At 41.5% G+C, this 19,368-nt stretch overlaps 1 protein-coding gene across 2 annotated transcripts in view; it reads right to left on the bottom strand.

Annotated features, from left to right (window-relative positions):
- The window catches only part of CLDN14 (claudin 14), a 103,635-nt gene extending 86,936 nt beyond the window's left edge, over positions 1-16,699 (bottom strand). For both annotated transcript variants that reach the window (XM_082393576.1, XM_082393578.1), the window contains exon 1: positions 13,674-16,699. The gene's annotated coding sequence lies outside the window, so the exon portion shown is untranslated. The remainder of the gene's footprint in view (positions 1-13,673) is intronic.
- Positions 16,700-19,368: the final 2,669 nt, after the last annotated feature.

Here is a 19,368-nt window from a genome sequence, read left to right as displayed (position 1 = left end):
CGCAGTCGTCCAGGGCTGGAAGGAGCAGACACCACTCTCTCCTTCCTCCTGAATATAAAACTCTATGGTTTAGTCTTCCATGCCTGGCTTTTGGTATGCCAGTGGATAAAAGAGAATCGAGGAGATCCTTCCTCTCAAAAATGCCTGACTTTCAAGTTTACGGTTTTGCTGCAGAATCCTGTTTTGAATGGCAGAAGCTAAATATTATTTTTTCATTTTCTTTGCAATCCTTCCATGATACTCTCAAATCTCTTGATGAATGAAAACGCAGTGAAGAATGACATTATGATTATTATCATCATCATGTATGAGAGGTGACATACCATCTAGCTAATGTATTCATAAGGATAATTGCTCTGATTAATCTACCCCCATCCATTTTCCTGTAGGAAAACAAAGTCTAAAGGAGTAGGGCTAGGATGGATAATATTTGATGGTGTTGGGGATGTACATCTGAGACAATGGCCTGCATCTTGGGGCCTTTTTAGCCGACATGAGTCACCAGGAGGACCCAAGGACAGGAATAGGCTATAGCAAGGAGGTGGGACCCCAGGGGCAATGGGGGAAGCACAAAGATAAACTTCACCCACTTCATAATTATCCTCTGGTTCATCCTTCAGCTAAATTCTAAACTTATTCCCACTTCCCGGTTCTAAAAACATAAAATGTCTTCTGAAGCATTCCTGCGGAAAAGGGCCCATTTTCTTCCCTATCGTAAACCCCACCAATTCTCCATAGTGGACAGCTTCCAACCCATGTGTCACCTTGTGTTTATAATTTATTCATCAGTTTTGCTTAAAAAAAAAATAAATTTCAGTAACCTCTAAAGAAATGCTTTCTCTCTTATCTCTAAAATATTCAAATGACCACTGCCCATTCTTTTTGCATGAACAAATTACACCTGGCTTCTTTCCTGCCTGGTGAGTAAACAGGGATCATGTAGGATGGAGACACAGCTTGCTCTCCCCACGATGTCTATCTGTCAAGCAGTGTAGTTTTGTGGTGAGCCCACTGGCCCGGGAATGCTAATAACCCTGGCTTCATGGGTAATTTGGGGTAAGTTATTCATCCTGTTCTTCATTTAGCTCCTCTGCAAAATGGGACAAATAATAACACAGCATGATTTAGAAGCCATAACAAGATGATGGGAATGAAAGTGGTCACCTTCATCTAACCATGAACTTGGGGGCTGCACAAATGCAGAATGAAATGTTATCATTCTTCAGGGGAGTTGGATTTCATGAAGAGCTCTGTGTTTTACTCACTTTAAAAAAAAAGAAAAAAATAAACGATTGCAGCCTGGGATACATGGGTTACATTCCCTGTCACTTGTTAGAGGGAACAAAGTGCCACACTGCTTTTAAAAGTTAATCACAGGGCACGTTTGGTTTCATCAGGCCCGGTTGCAGGTACAATAGGAAAAATATTGTGTATCTCCAGGCATAATTTGGATTTTAATTTTTTAATTAATTTTTAAAATTTATTTTTAAACTGAAGTTGATTTACAATGTTTCAGGTGTACAGCAAAGTTTATATATAAATATATATTTTTTCAGATTCTTTTCCATTATAGGTTATTATAAGATATTGAATATAGTTCCCTGTGCCATAGAGTAGGTCCTTGTTGTTTATCTACTTAATAAATAGTAGTGTATATCTGTTAATCCCAAATTCCTAATTTATCCCTCCCCCCACCTTTCCCCTTTGGTAACCATAAGTTTGTTTTCTATGCCTGTGTGGATTTTAAATTCTAAATCACAACATAAAGTATATGGTCTCATTTAGGCTACCCAACCAGACATCTTGGCCTGGTTTCCTTGCTCTAGAGCTCTCTCCTAATAACCAAACAGAAAAAAAAGCAGGGATTTTTTCAAAGTTGCAAGTCAATGTGCTGTAAACATGGGTCTGAGGTTAGAATATTGAATTCCATGAATATCAACAATCTGTCTTACCCCATTAATCAGAGGTTTACAATGTCTACAGTCTCAGGAGCCATGGGGCCGTCACTGATAATTCTCTGTCAAAGAGAAATCTAATCATCTAGACATGTGCTTGAAGAGGAATTTTTCCCCTTGTTGATTTTATGTAGGAAATGATTATTAGAAAATGCTGGCTCACAGGGTGGCTTGGGGGTTTGGGGAGGAGGCCTCATCATGGGTGACAGGGCTCTGCAAACCCAAATAGATTCAGCAATTTGTTGGGCTGGGTCTCCTCGGGGACTTATCTCAGAACAGTGACACTAATCATCCTGAAATCCATGCCCTCTCCTTGGTGCTAATACACCGCCCTTGAATTATGTAAGTGAGAGACAGACATTGGCTCAACTCCGATTGCCCAGACTCCAAGGAAATGTTCCTCTTCCCTGATGAGAGAGCACTTTTTTTTTTTTAATCTTTTGTCCGGGCTGCGCGGCCCATGGAATCTTAGCTCCCTGACCAGGGGATCAAACCCGCGACCCCTGCAGTGGAAGCGCGGAGTCTTAAGCACTGGACCGCCAGGCAAGTCCTGGGAAAGCACATTTGATAAACTGAAAGCTGTGTTTCTTAAGTCTGGTGTCCCTCCTCTCCAGCCATCTCCACCCTGTTTTGGGGGTCCTTGGAAATGCCAAAGACGATGCAGGTTGGAAACTGCCTCCTTGAGAAGAAAGTCTGACTCCAAAGGAGGAGTCCAGGTCCACCTCCAAGTCCCCCGAGGTCAGCACAGTTCTTTCCTGCATTCCGTGTTATGTGTCAAGAAGAATGCCTGATTCTCCAAGTTAGGTATACTTGCTCTGTGTGGGGCTTTAACACATGAGCAAGGGTGGCAGGCGTCCGAGAACTTCCAGCTGTACCCAAGCCAAGCAGAGCTAGGAACTAAGGACACGATTTAAAGGAGTTTGGATACAATAATCATTTGGGGAAGGAGAACACTAGCACCTCTGATTTTGGTCCTTAAGACTACAGAATTACCAGAAAAATCTATTCCCAGTATCTAGGACAGATGTGGTTTCACCCCGCATTTCCTTGGTCATCACTGAGGTGAGAGCCTGGGTTGTAGTGACTTTGGTTACATCCCTCCAAAAAAAGATAGACGTAATTCTAGAGTCACTTCCAGGCTGTTGCACTGAAGACTTCGGTGCCATGTGTTGCTATGACAGGCAAGATAATTTCCCACCAAAGATGTCCACGTCCTAACCTCCAGACCCTGTGAATATGTCATGTCACGCGGCAAGTGTTAGTTAAGGTTGCCAACAAGCTGACCTTATAATATAACAAGATTAGTGTGGATTGCCTGGTACACACTGCTATACTTAAAATGGATAACCAACAAGGACCTGCTGTACAGCACAGGGAACTCTGCTCAATATTATGTAACAACCTAATTGGGAAAAGATTTGGAAAAAGAAAAGATACATGTGCATGTATAACTGAATCACTTTGCTGTACACCTGAAACTAACACAACATTGTTAATCAACTATACTCCAATATAAAATAAAAAGTTTAAAAAAATAGTAAAATAAAATACGCTTTTCCTAGTTAAAAAAAAAAAAAGATTAGTGTGGATTATCTGGGTGGGCACAATGTAATCACAAGGGTCCTTAAATGTAGAAGACGGAGGCAGATGGTCAGTGTCAGAGGGATGTGATGTGACAGACTTTACTGTCCATTGCCAGTGTTGGTGACGAAAGAAGGGACCATGAGCCAAGGATACAGGCAGAAAGAAAGCTAGAGGCTGGAAAAGGCAAAGAAATGGATTCTACCCTATAGCCTCCAGAAAGGAATGCAACCCTGCCAACACCTGGATTTTAGCCCAACCAGACCCATCTCTGACCTCTAGAACCGTAAAATAACAAATTGGTCTTCTTTTAAGCCAGTTTCTGGTAATTTATTACAGCAGCAATAGGAAATGAACACAGTTGCCTCAATATTTTCCTCTAATTGAAACAAGTTACAGAAGAGCTAATTTTGCTGTTCTCAGAATCATGGCAAGTCAAGTGGGAACAGAGGTTTAGAGCAGCAGCTGGTGATGCCCATCATGTGCATAAAAGTGGGCAAGGATGGCTTCGAGGTAGCAGGTGGGTAAGCGGTTTGTCTCTCTATCTGCCTCTCCCTGCGGCTTGTGGGGACAGGCACAAGGTCACCAGATTCTCTGCCTGGTTCTTTGGAAAGGTGGCCGTTTGGAACACCAGGGCCATTGGTTCTTCAGAAGCAACCCTGCGATCTTCTTAGAGTACCATGGTTTCCATTTTTCCCAGTGCCTCTTTCTTTAAAAAAGTCTTTTCATATGTAACCCTGCTTTGTTGGAAGGATCCGTAAGTTTCAGACCTCCTTCCCTGGTGCTGTGCTGGTCAGCCAGTTCTGGGAGTGGCAAAGCAGCTCTGCTATAGCGTTTGCCAATTTCCATGGTGTAAATGTTTCCACCAGGGCTGATGTCAAGCTACCAGCTTAAAGTCCCTGAATGCAGAGGAGGGAAGAGGTGTTCACAGACTGGACTGGGCAGGCTCCAGCGTACCCCAAAGCATGTCCAAACCACACCCCTCCCCTGCCCAGGGGGCTATTGAAGTGCAGGGGCCCTGAGTTTTCAGAAAGCACAGCACACTTAACAACAGTTTGACCCTTCCTGTAAACAGCGCTGTGGACTCTTTCAAAGCAGTTGTGCTTTGTTTTACAGCTGATCCTGTAACTTAATGCCCTCATCTCCCTGCTGCAGCTGCTCAGGACCAAGGGAAATTCTGAAGAACCAAAGAGCAGAGTCACAAGCAGTAAGGAGTTGATTAAAGACCCTGGTCACCATGGTCAATCGCAGTTTCAACTCTGGAGTGGGCTTTCTAGGATTCTTTTTTCCTTTTTACAGTTATTCTTCAGTCTAGTCTGATTTTATAAGGTTATTTGAAAACCACTGAAACCTGAAACCATCAGTCTCAGGGAAATTATTAGGAGACCTTTGATCAAATTAGTATGTCTCATTTTATAGCCATCATACCTGAGAGGACTAGCCAGTCTCATTTCTATCACTGACTGTACCAGGTCTATTAGTTAGTAATTTGGTATGAAACACTTAAACCAGTTTGTCGGAGGAATTTTAACACACATACAGAAGATATCATATGTACTTAATAATATGACCATTGACTTTCAATCAGGTATACAAGAAAGGGAATAAGAGTACCTACCTCATCAGACTGTTAGAAAGAAGATGCGAGTTAATATTTGTTAAGCACTTAGACTCACAGTGGGTGCTTTAGAAGTGTTTGCTCTTTGTTAAGCACATAAATATGACTTTAAAAAATTGAGAACTTAGACTTCCCTGGTGGTCCAGTGGTTAAGACTCCATGCTTCCAATGCAGGGGGCACGGGTTCAATCTCTGGTCAGGGAACTAATATCCCACGTGCTGCGCAGCGCGGCCAAAATAAATAAACAAATAAATAGAAATTGAGAACTTAAGAAGGTCTTTGACTTGGAACTTAGTTAAATATCATTCAACGCTATAAACACAAATCATGGCATAACCAAACAATTTCTCCTTTGCAGCTTTTTACCGAAGCTTTTTTTTTTTTTTTTTCCATTTCACTGAAACTGGACATTCGCAGCGACTCTGTCCTCCGAGTTGGGCTCCTGGGGCCGCACGGTCCCAGCAGCACATACGCATAAGCTCTGGCCGTTACAGTTTATGAGACACCCCGTGCAGCTGCCCTCTGCATGATTTAGATGGCCTTGGTGCCTTCCCTTCCAAATGTGGGCACCAGCAGGCTGCCACATGCTCAAGCACTTTCTTATTTGCACAACCACACAGCACAAACTTAAATGAGGTAGCCCCTTCCCTACAGGCTCCGCGTTCCTCTCCAAATTCATTCCAAAGACCAGGTGATGGTCTGGCCTCAGCAGGCCCTGTTCGCTTGGTTCAGGATTATAAATCAGGGCGCTCCCGTTGAAGGGCGCAGAGGCCGGAAGACATCTGTCTGCCAGCGGGGAGAAGGAGGTGCTTGCAGCCACCCGGCTGACTACAAACTCTGAAGCTCCCAGGAGTGGGAAGGTTGGGATGAAAGGAAAGGCGGACATTAAAGATGCTGGAGCTACATTTTCCAGAGCACATCTTCATCCCATTGTGAATTGATCTGCAGCCCTGGATTTCATCAACTGCATAATACCTCAAAGTCAGCCTGGAGAGACAGCCTGACATCTTGTATTCACCAACAATTAGGAGACCTGATCGGAGAGGCCTGCCCTGCCTCAAGTTGGAACTTTGAGGGCGTTCGCGTCCATGCAGACACACGCAGAAAAAGTTCTTGCCTAGAAATTGAATCCAGTTCTTTCTTCCTGTGTTTGTTTTGCAATCCACCCTTGGAAGGGAAAGTTGGTGTAGGAAGGCAATAATTCTCCAAGGCACACCGCTTCAATTAAGAGATAGAGAAGCCCAGAGGGGCCCAGGGGTTTCAAGAGGAGCCAACCGCAGATTAATGGATGTTGAAGAATGTTGCATTCGAAGCCGGGAACTGCTGATTTATGTCTATTCGCGTATTCCGAAGCATTTAACTCATGGGCATTCCTTAGTCATAACAGGGTCACGTGAGCACTCTCATTTGGGGGGATGGGGATGAGAGGGTCTGTTTATTTGTCTGAGCTTTAATAACTTAGCTCTTTATTACGATGCTCTTGGTGAAAGCATTTTGGTTAACTGAGAACAGTTTCCAACCAGTCCCCTCTGGGTCTCCCTTCTCTAGTTCCACAACCTTGGCTCTTCTTTTTTTTTTTTTTTTGGCCTCACGGTGTGGCATGCAGGATCTTAGTTCCCCAACCAAGGACTGAACCTGTGCCCCCTGCAATGGAAGTGCAGAGTCTTGACCACTGGACCACCCGGGAAGTCCGTTCTTGGCTCTTCTTAATACGCAATCTATTTTCTTCCTCTGAGCCTGAAATTGTCCAGGCCTCATGCACCCCAATCCCAGGTGTATTGTACTCAGGATGGTTTGAGCAAAATCCACTCAGCCATTTCATTTATGGAGGAGGGAAGGAGGGAAATCAGTGCACTCCCTAGGATAAGCCTAAGTCACTCATTTTTGTTTTCCATTCATTTGTTTCACTCAGAGGACGTTTACTTAGCACCTACTATGTGGCAGGTCCATGCTAGGCAGGAGAGATTCGGAAAGAAATAAGATTTCCTGCTTTTCACATGAGCTCACAGTCTAGTAGGGGAGGCAAGTGAGAAAACCTGTAATTACGGTAGAGTGAGAGGCCTTGGGTTAAGGCAACTAGGAAATGCTTCCAGGACTAAGGACCCTGGAGCTCTATTGAGGGGCAATAGAATACCGAATATTGAGGGGCAAGTGGGAGTTGGCCAGGTGGAGAGGTGAGCCCACTTGGACCCAAGAGGGAACTCGGCCACTTCAAGGAACCGCAGGCAGCCTGGGCTGGATGGAGCACGGGGTGGTGGGAACAGGGCTGGTGAGATAGATGAAGGGTCCTCTGTGCGTGTGTGTGACATGGGATGCGCTGCTCTGACCCCTGCAAGAAAGACCTCACTGCCCGGCCTTGCAAGCCGAGGTCACACTGTTCTTGGTGTTCCCCCAGCCAATGGCTGATAAGAAGGGGGCACAAAGTCTCAGGCCTTGCCACCCACTGTGGGACTCCTCTAATGGGCAGTCTGTGCTCTGGACTCCCTTTGGGGCTCCCCTAGGGCCCCTGGCATGGGTGGGGGGATTTGAACGCAGTGGCCACGCAGATGCTTTTGACTGATGACAATGCAAAACTTCAAAATCCCAATACGTGAAACTATGCGTGAGAATCCATCTTTCTACACCCCTTTCCTCTTCTCACAAACATCCCCTCCCTATTATTCCTTTAGGGACACTGAGACTATGTCACTATGATGCTACTGGACAAGCCATTTTATGGAACTGACTGCCATTTACTTACTGCCATTACTTACCCAAGTAATCAATTTGACTTTTTTTATTGCTGAATTAAGTGGTTTCAAATTTACCAGTGCTCTGTTGTCATATAGACCTGAAATTAAAGACCTGAAATTATATCAATATGCTAAACCATTTACGTCAGTAAACTACAAATAACATGGCATTTACAATATAAGGACCATGAAATATCTTATTTCAAAATTTCTGGATATTAAGCCGGCTTATTCTAAAAATTGGTAACTAAAGGGAAAGTGTTGGGCCCTACATCAGGGTTATAAAATAGCCCTAGTTTTGAGGATGACTCTTCATTATGAAATGATGCTAGCTAATAAATATCAAATAAGTGATCAAATTAGAAAACCACCATTTTATAACCTTGAATGAAATAATTGATTCAGTCAAGGATCGTTGATGGATGATAGAAGTGTTCAAGGAAGAGTTGATGGGGAAACGAATAATCCACAGATGACTTATTAGTTGCAAGAGTGGACAGATAACTTTATAATGGAGAGAGAGATCCGTGGGCACCCTCTTAACCCAGGAATCGAACTTCACATCACTAAGAGTGGGGTGACCTAGCCTGATGTGATACCATATGAAGTACACAGCACCAACCGTGAAGGTTTCTTGGCAAAAAATGTTTAACCTGAAATTAACCAATCCTTAAGATCTAACCGCCAGTGTACAGGAAGTAACAGGGGCTAACGGTTTGCCAGTGAAGACAGCAAATGCAATACAGGCCATGGCGGAATATATTCTTATTTTGTAGAGGTGCTTACTAACATACATAGTAATGTAGTGTCATTACTGTTATTGTAGTAATGTCCGTAATTTCTTTTGAATTACAAAAACAATACAACAGATTGCCACAATATTAACAATTGTTAAATCTGGATGGTGAATACATGGTCGTTCATTATACTACATTCTCTTCTTTTTCTGTATGTTTGAAATATCTAACAATATAAAGTAGAAAAGGGAGATGCTGAAGGACAAAACGTTTAAGGTGAAAGCTTCTAGAGAATACACCTACTGTTCACCATGTATTTTAATGGCTTTGTGTAGAAAGCTGCATATTCTCAAGGGTTTTGTGAAAACGATGATATTACTGACCAAGTTCAGAAACAATTCAAGTTGGAAAAATAAGCCATTCAGAGAACAGAAATGCACAGCACAGTCGCTATAGCTCCCTTACTGCAGTATATTAAAGAAAGTAATTATGTCGAGTGAGGTTAATATTATGCAAGGTAGTATAATTAAAGTGCTTTTAAAACCCCCTCCCGTATCTCTTATCATGGAGAGCTTATTCAGTGTAACATGAAGGTTTGCTAACTGTTGTTTCTGTTCTGTTCTTTGTCCACAACATGGTCAGTGGTGTTCAGAGTGGCATAAAAGATCCCAGGAGCATGGTGCATCAGTGTTTTTTTTGTTTTTTAACATCTTTATTGGAGTATAATTGCTTTACAATGGTGTGTTAGTTTCTGCTTTATAACAAAGTGAATCAGCTACACATATACATATATCCCCATATCTCCTCCCTCTTGTGTCTCCTTCCCACCCTCCCTATCCCACCTCTCTAGGTGCTCACAAAGCACTGAGCTGATCTCCCTGTGCTATGCAGCTGCTTCCCACTAGCGGTGTCATCTCACTCCACTTTGAAGGTTATGGACCACAGGGTTCAGAGCAGGCCTTTGGGTTGGAAGCCTTCCAGCCGTGAAGGAGTGAACTTCAAACCCAACCGCAGACTGAAAAGATGGAGATTCTTGGAATGGAATGCCTTTTGGAGCTGAAGAACATACCATTACGTCCAGGTGCCCTGATTGATGTGGAAGGACCCTGCCAAATTCCATTCTGCAGACTGGAAATTCCAGGATAGTGCTGGTACTGGTGAGTGACACTTTCTTGGAATGTCACCAGGAGTTATAAAGTACTCTCCTCACCTCTACGTGTCTAAGGTATGAAGGGTAAAGGTCATCATATAGGACATTTAAATAATCATAAAAACATCGCAATGGATTGCAATGGGAAGAATGTGCAGAGGATGGATGGAGTCCGACTGAATCATCTCAAGCCCATTTCTCAAGGACGCCCTCCTCCCTCAGTGAAATCAGATACAGCAGCGGGATTGCCAAGTTGAGTCTGCGCTGAAGCACAACAGGCTTTGTTTTACAAGCATCTCTTTATGATTCTGTAATCAGCCGCGTACAGGGGAACCCTGTGCAGTCCTGGAGCCATGCTCTCTGGGGTTGTTACCTCAGGCTTTTACTGCCTGTGGTTGGGTTTGTTTTGTTTTGTTTTGTTTGGGGGTCACTATGTAATTCCAGCCCTGGCGTCATCTGTATCTGTGTAGGGGGCTTGTGTAGTTTGTGTGCTTGTGAACTGGATGTGCTCCCCAAATAGCAGGGAGCACCTCAGGGGTGCACCACGCAGCCTTCTTACTCAGCTTGATGTGGCCCATGTCGTATGGCACCGTGGGCAACCTGCCCTCTGCAGGGGCTGGGCTCGTGTTTTTGCACCAGCCATGGCGCTCCACACCCTTCACACAGTTCCCCATGGTGACCAGGGATCGAAGAGGCGATATTGTGAGAAAGAATATATATATGTATAAATGAATCACTTTGCTGTACAGCAGGAATTAACACAAACTTGTAAATCAACTACACTTCAACAAAATAAATTTTTTTAAAAATCAGTACCATTTATAATGGCATTCCAAAGTTCAAATACCAAGACATAAATCTACTGAAAGATGTATAAAACCTATATGTAAAAACTACAAAGCATTCCTAAGAAAAATGAAAGAGACCTAACTAAATGGAATATTTTCATGTTATTGACTGGAAGACTCAATATTGTTAAGATGTCTATTTTCCCTAAAATTATGTATTTGTTTAACACAATCACTGTAAAAATTTCCAGGAGGCTTTTTTGAAGAAATAAATGAGCTGATTCCAAAAGGATCTAGAATATCCAAAATGATTTGGAAGAAGAAATACAAACTCGGGGGACTTACACTATGTGATTTCAAGGTATATTATGAACCTACAGAAGTCAAGGCAGTAGAGTATTGACATTAAGATATACATATAAATCAATTGAATGAAACAGAGAGTTGATTGGTAGACTGACACATAGACAGTCCATTGATTTTCCACAAAGATGCCAAAGTAAATCAATGAAGAAAGAAAAGTTTTTATAATAAATATTGCTAGAACTAAATATATAAATATATCACATTTATACAATGAAATAGTATTCAACAATAAAAAAGAATGAACTATTGATATATGCAACAACATGGATGATTCCCAAATACAATATGTCAAACAAAAGAAGGTAAAATCAAGGGAGTACATACACTTTGACTCCGTTCATAGGAAATCCAAGTAAAGATAAAACTAATCTCTATATGTGATCTATAAAAAAGTCAGAACTGGAGAAAGCTTGAGGGAAATTTCTGGTATGATAAAAAATGTTCTATATCTTGTTTTGAGTGGTGATTACCAAAGTGTATACAATTCTCAAAGCTTGTTGAATCAAACACCTAATATCTGTACAGTTAACTTACATGAATTATACCTAAATAAAAAATTCTAAAGAAATGAACAATTATTAGGGCAGGAAATGTTTAGTTAGTGAACTGCTTTCATATCTGTTCTACATTTCTCTACATGATGTTGCAAAAAACACATGTATCATATGATGGTATGGATCATATGATATGACTTCTTAGATTGTAACCCTATTTGAATTTTTAGAATTCTTTTCACATGAAGCTGTTTCAAGTAATGAAAACACAATAGAATACTTTATATTTTTTGTGGTGCAAGAGTTTCTAACCCAAAGAAACTCACTTTTCTACTTAAGTTAAATGACAAGACTTTGATTCAGTTTTTTTTACATTCCCGTTAAACTTCCAGAGAACACAGGGAATGAAAGTCTTTAAAGCCAGTTCCCAATGCTTTGCTTCCTTCCCCTCTATCCCCAGCCCCACCATCTTTATTTACTGGTAGAGACAGTTTTAAGACATAAAATCATATTTAGCAAGAAAAATCAAACTGGAAAACAGACATCCCTGTCTCTCCCTAAGAATAAAACTGGGTAGAGCATGTCACCATATTATCTTCTTATAGCATTCTCTATACCATATTCTCTTTCTATAGAATTGAAGTTATTTATTTATTTATTTGGTTGCACCAGGTCTTAGTTGCAGCAGGCAGGCTTCTTAGCTGTGGCTCCAGTGCTCCTTAGTTGCAGCTCGCCAGCTCCTTTGTTGTGGCATGTGGGGCCCTTAGTTGTGGCACGAGGGCTCCTTAGTTGTGGCATGCAAACTTTTAGTTGCGGCATGCATGTGGGATCCAGTTCCCTGACCAGGGATCGAACCTGGAACTCCCTGCACTGGGAGCGCGGAGTCTTATCCACTGCGCCAGCAGGGAAGTCACAGAATTGAAGTTTCTATTTTTGCAAAGAAATTGAGATTACTAATGCCGGCCGTGCTGTTTGGTTGTTGTCTCATTCGCCATCAGGCAATGTGCAGAGTCCGCCTTGGGTTTACTCCCGGCTGCTCTCTTGGGTCAATCAGCTTTAACTGACCCTGACACTTAGTGATGTCAAACTGTGATAATCAGCCAAGAATAACTCATCCATGAATTGAGCCCTTACTATATGCCAGGCACTGACATATTAATATTTGTCTCCACATACTGCCCCGAGGTAGGACTATCAAGAATCCCCATTTTACAGATGAGGAGCCTGAGGCACAGAAAGGTTACATAACTTACATCTAGTAAGTAGATGAGCTGGGGTCTGAATCCAGGTGGTTTGCCCCAGAATCCATGTTCTTAACCACCATCTCATTCAACCTCACTAATGCTTTAGCAAAAGGGAACAAATAAAACAAGAAGCAGGTGATACTGCTGTGCGTGGTGTTTGATAATGGAGACAGTCTTGGGAGTGGGCACCTTGTTCACAAGAAGCACAAACAAGATTTATTGGCATAGATGGACGTTCCCAAACACAATTCTCATGATTTCAAAGATGTTAATGGTCTTGAATCTTATAATTTTGCAGCTGTTGATGAAGTGCCTCTGGATTTATACCTGGTTTCACTTACTCCCTAGAAGGAGCCATCTTGCTTTTAGAGCATAAAGAACCACCTCTCTGGTGAAATGAGCTCGTAGACCCTGAGAACAAGCCTCTCTAGAATTCCGTAATGGAGAAAGCAATGATATTTCTGCAGTTGCTCTCCTGGAGACCCCTACACAGTCCAGAAATGCACTAGAGTTTCTTTCCTTTGGAAACTGATCTTGCCATTAATCAACATGAACACAAAATCTGTGTATCCCAAAATTACTATCCCATTTCCATGTACTCAGTGATTAAAAGGCAAACAAACCAAACCATCCCTTCTTACCAAAGGAAGGTAAAAACAGGACTATGTTTTGCTGACATCCTCAGAGTCCAGAGATATATATATATATCTAGAATCTAGACAGATATATAGAATACAGAATCTGTCTAGATTCCATGCAGTCAGAGCCACTTAATAAAACAAGCTATTGAATTACTCACCAATCATCTAATCTACTCATTAAGAGACACAGAAATTTCTCATCCTTGTCTTCCTTCCATCTTTCTTTCCTTTTTTAACCTCCTTGCCCATCCTACTCCCAGCTCTCCTGTCTGCTCTTATTATTTTAACCTTCCGTGGCTGGCAGAGACTCCAACCTCAAGATAAAATTAGGCAGGGACGTAATTGACAAACTATAGTGCAACTCACCGTGTTGGTGTGTCCCCAGCCTGGTCCGGCTCTACATCTGAATGCTCTTCCAGGCTCCTCTTAAACATCTTACTCAGCCTCTTTCCCAGGTGCCCCTCGACTCCGGACTTTCATCTGGCCAGGTCGCTGTTCTCGGTAGCTTCCCCCGGCTTGACCTCACCACCAACGAGATCCACCTGGCCTCCAGTCGGGCCGCACTTTGCTTGTCCTTCCTAGGGCCGCTGAACTCTCAGCTGGTGCCTGGCCCGCTCCTATATGGATGTCTCTCAGACCTCCTGGTAATCCAGGCCTGTGACACACCCAGTTTCAGCTCTCAACGCTGCCCTTTGGGTACCTGCCATTCCAACTCTGTCCACTCTAAAAAGGGACCAGTGTCTCTCGGGCCCAGCTTAAATTTAGAGTCACTATTCTCTTAACAAAAGGCCAATCAAGTACTAAAATGGTTTCACTGACGTATCTCCCGGCTCAAATGACCTGTTTTCTTAGGCCTCATTGTTGCCGGTCACCGCTGATGCCTCTTGGTGTTCAAATTCAGACGAAAGCCCAGGCTAAGAGTGGCATTAGGAAACAGGAAGAGATCTGGAGGAAAAGCGAGGGGGTGAAGAGGGGCCATGGAAGAAATACTGCAGAAAGGCAGCACTGAGGCCCAGAGAGGAGGGAAGAAGTAGCCAGTGGGTGAAGTCCACCAGGAGGGGAGGAGAAATACATGTGGAAAGTGATTCCCTAAGGAAAGGGAAGGCCAGGAAAAGACAAAAAGACCATCTAAAAAAAAAAGCAAAGAAAAGCAAAGAGTGGAACTTAAAGATCAGGGTTAAAGCTATTTTGTTGTCTGGGAACGGGAAAGGGAAAGGAACTTCCCTCCATGTGTTTTTCTGGCCAGGTAACTTTCCAAAGCCTGTCTACTTCCATTTTCCCATAAGGACCTCATCCTAATGACAAAGTCAGGCACACATTGCTGCTTCCCAGAGCTTGATGGGTGGAGCTGAAAGTTCCAACCCTCTAATCACTAGGTTTTTCTGGTAAGCAGACCCATCCTGGGGCCCCACCCTAAGTCATCATTAGCACAAGCTCAAGAGAAACTTCTCATGAATGACAAAGCCAACTCTTATGACTCAGGAGTTCCAAGGGTATGAGGAGCTCTGTGCCAGGAACTGGGACAAAGACCAAATACATTTCTTATTACACCTACCACCCCCTTGCCACGTGACATAGCAGATCTTCCCATCAGAACTTGGAGTTGCTTTCTCCATCCTTTGATCTGGGCTTTGTGAAGTGACTTGCTTTGGCCAATGGGACATTAGAAAATGTGACACCATCAGAGATCTGAAGGGTGGGTGTACTGGGGCTTGCCTTCTCCTGCTGCTGGGAATCTATTAGCCACCACATAACAAGGGCAGGCTGGCGTCCTGGGGGATGAGAGACCATGTGGGGAGAGACCCCAGCCAGCTCAGCTTTCCACCTGAAAAACCAGACATGGGTAAAAGGTCAAACCAGACCATTCAGCCATAACTCAGCTGGCTCAGACTGAAGAACAGCTCACTCAACCCACAGAATCATGAGATACAATAAATGTTTGCTATTTTAAGCCATTAAATTTGGGAGTTGTTTGTTATACAGCAAAAGCTAACAGCAACTCATACCTGGCAATAATAGCCAGTATTTATTAAGATCTTATTAACAACAGTCACACTGCTAGGTGCATCCCAGTCTGCCATGCTGGATCTCCCTGGTACCCAGGACAGAGTCTTAAACACAAGAGATGGCCAGTAGGTATCATCTGAATAATTTTTAAAAGTTATTTTTACTGTACCTGAATCCAGAAAGCTTAAAAGGATACTAAAACACAATCAAAGAGCATTAGTTAAAAATAGGTAAAAGGAGAAAATGCAAGTGTGGGAGACATAAAATGAAACTAAGAGACAGATCATCCAAAATGAAAATAAATAAGGAAGTACAGGCTTTAAATGACACATTAAACAAGATGGACTTAATTGATATTTTTAGGACATTCCATCCAAAAACAACAGAATACAATTTCTTCTCAAGTGCTCATGGGATATTCTCCAGGATAGATCATATCTTGGGTCACAAATCAAGCCTTGGTAAATTTAAGAAAATTGAAATCATATCAAGCATCTTTTCCGACCACAATGCTATGAGACTAGATATCAATTACAGGAAAAAATCTGTAAAAAATACAAACACATGGAGGCTAAACAATACACTACTTAATAACCAAGAGATCACTGAAGAAATCAAAGAGGAAATAAAAAAATACCTAGAAACAAATGACAATGAAAACACGATGACCCAAAACCTATGGGATGCAGCAAAAGCAGTTCTAAGAGGGAAGTTTATAGCAGTACAATCCTACCTCAAGAAACAAGAAACATCTCAAATAAACAACTTAACCTTACACTTAAAGCAATTAGAGAAAGAAGAACAAAAAAACCTCAAAGTTAGCAGAAGGAAAGAAATCATAAAGATCAGATCGGAAATAAATGAAAAAGAAATGAAGGAAACGATAGCAAAGATCAATAAAAATAAGAGCTGGTTCTTTGAGACGATAAACAAAATTGATAAACCATTAGCCAGACTCATCAAGAAAAAAAGGGAGAAGACTCAAATCAATACAATTAGAAATTAAAAAGGAGAAGTAACAACTGACACTACAGAAATACAAAGGATCATGAGAGATTACTACAAGCAACTATATGCCAATAAAATGGACAACCTAGAAGAAATGGACAAATTCTTAGAAATGCACAACCTTCCAAGACTGAACCAGGAAGACATAGAAAATATAAACAGACCAATCACAAGCACTGAAATTGAAACTGTGATTAAAAATCTTCCAACAAACAAAAGCCCAGGACCAGATGGCTTCACAGGCGAATTCCATCAAACATTTAGAGAAGAACTAACACCTATCCTTCTCAAACTCTTCCAAAATATAGCAGAGAGAGGAACACTCGCAAACTCATTCTACGAGGCCACCATCACCCTGATGCCAAAAGCATACAAAGATGTCACAAACAAAGAAAACTACAGGCCAATATCACTGATGAACACAAATGCAAAAATCCTCAACAAAATACTGGCAAACAGAATCCAACAGCACATTAAAAAGATCATACACCATGATCAAGTGGGGTTTATCCCAGGAATGCAAGGATTCTTCAATATATGCAAATCAATCAATGTGATACACCATATTAACAAATTGTAGGAGAAAAACCATATGATCATCTCAATAGATGCAGAGAAAGCTTTCAACAAAATTCAAAACCCATTTATGATAAAAACTCTCCAGAAAGTAGGCATAGAGGGAACTTACCTCAACATAAGAAAGGCTATATATGACAAACCCACAGCCAATATCGTCCTCAGTGGTGAAAAACTGAAACCATTTCCACTAAGATCAGGAACAAGACAAGGTTGCCCACTCTCACCACTATTATTCAACATAGTTTTGGAAGTTTTAGCCACAGCAATCAGAGAAGAAAAAGAAATAAAAGGAATCCAAATCAGAAAAGAAGAAGTAAAGCTGTCACTGTTTGCAGATGACATGATGCTATACATAGAGCATCCTAAAGATGCTACCAGAAAACTACTAGAGCTAATCAATGGATTTGGTAAAGTAGCAGGATACAAAATTAATGCACAGAAATTTCTTGCATTCCTATACACCAATGATGAAAACTCTGAAAGTGAAATTAAGAAAACACTCCCATTTACCATTACAACAAAAAGAATAAAATATCTAGGAATAAACCTACCTAAGGAGACAAAAGACCTGTATGCAGAAAATTATGACACTGATGAAAGAAATTAAAGATGATACAAATAGATGGAGAGATATACCATGTTCTTGGATTGGAAGAATCAACATTGTGAAAATGACTCTACTACCCAAAGCAGTCTACAGATTCAGTGCAATCCCTATCAAACTACCACTGGCATTTTTCACAGAACTAGAACAAAAAATCTCACAACTTGTATGGAAACACAAAAGACCCTGAATAGCCAAAGCAATCTTGAGAAAGAAAAATGGAGCTGGAGGAATCAGCCTCCCTGACTTCAGACTATACTACAAAGCTACAGTAATCAAGACAGTATGGTACTGGCACAAAAACAGAAATATAGATCAATGGAACAGGATAGAAAGCCCAGAGATAAACCCATGCACATATGGTCACCTTATCTTTGATAAAGGAGGCAAGAATATACAGTGGAGAAAAGACAGCCTCTTCAATAAATCGTGCTGGGAAAACTGGACAGCTACATGTAAAAGAATGAAATTAGAACACTCCCTAACACCATACACAAAAATAAACTCAAAATGGATTAAAGACCTAAATGTAAGGCCAGACACTATTAAACTCTTAGAGGAAAACATAAAACACTCCATGACATAAATAACAGCAAGATCCTTTTTGACCCACCTCCTAGAGAAATGGAAATAAAAACAAAAATAAACAAATGGGACCTAATGAAACTTAAAAGCTTTTGCACAGCAAAGGAAACCATAAACAAGACTAAAAGACAACCCTCAGAATGGGAGAAAATATTTGCAAATGAAGCAACTGACAAAGGATTAATCTCCAAAATTTACAAGCAGCTCATGCAGCTCAATATGAAAAAAACAAACAACCCAATCCAAAAATGGGCAGAAGACCTAAACAGACATTTCTCCAAAGAAGATATACAGATTGCCAACAAACACATGAAAGAATGCTCAACATCATTAATCATTAGAGAAATGCAAATCAAAACTACAATGAGATATCATCTCACACCGGTCAGAATGGCCATCATCAAAAAATCTACAAACAATAAATGCTGGAGAGGGTGTGGAGAAAAGGGAACCCTCTTGCACTGTTGGTGGGAATGTAAATTGATACTGCCACTATGGAGAACAGTATGGAGGTTCCTTAAAAAACTAAAACTACCATACAACCCAGCAACCCCACTACTGGGCATATACCCTGAGAAAACCATAATTCAAAAAGAGTCATGTACCAAAATGTTCATTGCAGCTCTATTTACAATAGCCAGGACATGGAAGCAACCTAAGTGTCCATCAACAGATGAATGGATAAAGAAGATGTGGCAGATATAGACAATGGAATATTACTCAGCCATAAAAAGAAACAAAATTGAGTTATTTGTAATGAGGTGGATGGACCTAGAGTCTTTCATACAGAGTGAAGTAAGTCAGAAAGAGAAAAACAAATACCGTATGCTAACACATATATATGGAATCTAAGAAAAAAAAAAAGGTCACAAAGAACCTAATGGCAAGACGGGAATACAGACGTAGACCTACTAGAGAATGGACTTGAGGATATGGGGAGGGAGAAGGGTAAGCTGGGACAAAGTGAGAGAGTGGCATGGACACATATACACTACCAAATGTAAAATAGATAGCTAGTGGGAAGCAGCCTCATAGCACAGGGAGATCAGCTCAGTGCTTTGTGACCACCTAGAGGGGTGGGATAGGGAAGGTGGGAGGGAGAGGCAAGAGGGAGGAGATATGGGGATATATGTATATGTGTAGCTGATTCACTTTGTTATAAAGCAGAAACTAACACACCATTGTAAAGCAATTATACTCCAATAAAGATGAAAAAAAAAAAAAAAAGAAACTAAGCACAGAGCGAAAAAACCAAAAGCAAACATAAATATCTAAACG

This window comes from Balaenoptera borealis (assembly GCF_965194805.1).
Source record: "Balaenoptera borealis genome assembly, chromosome: 5".
NCBI classification, from domain to species: domain Eukaryota; kingdom Metazoa; phylum Chordata; class Mammalia; order Artiodactyla; family Balaenopteridae; genus Balaenoptera; species Balaenoptera borealis.
This window is presented reverse-complemented; position numbering and strand designations above follow the sequence as displayed.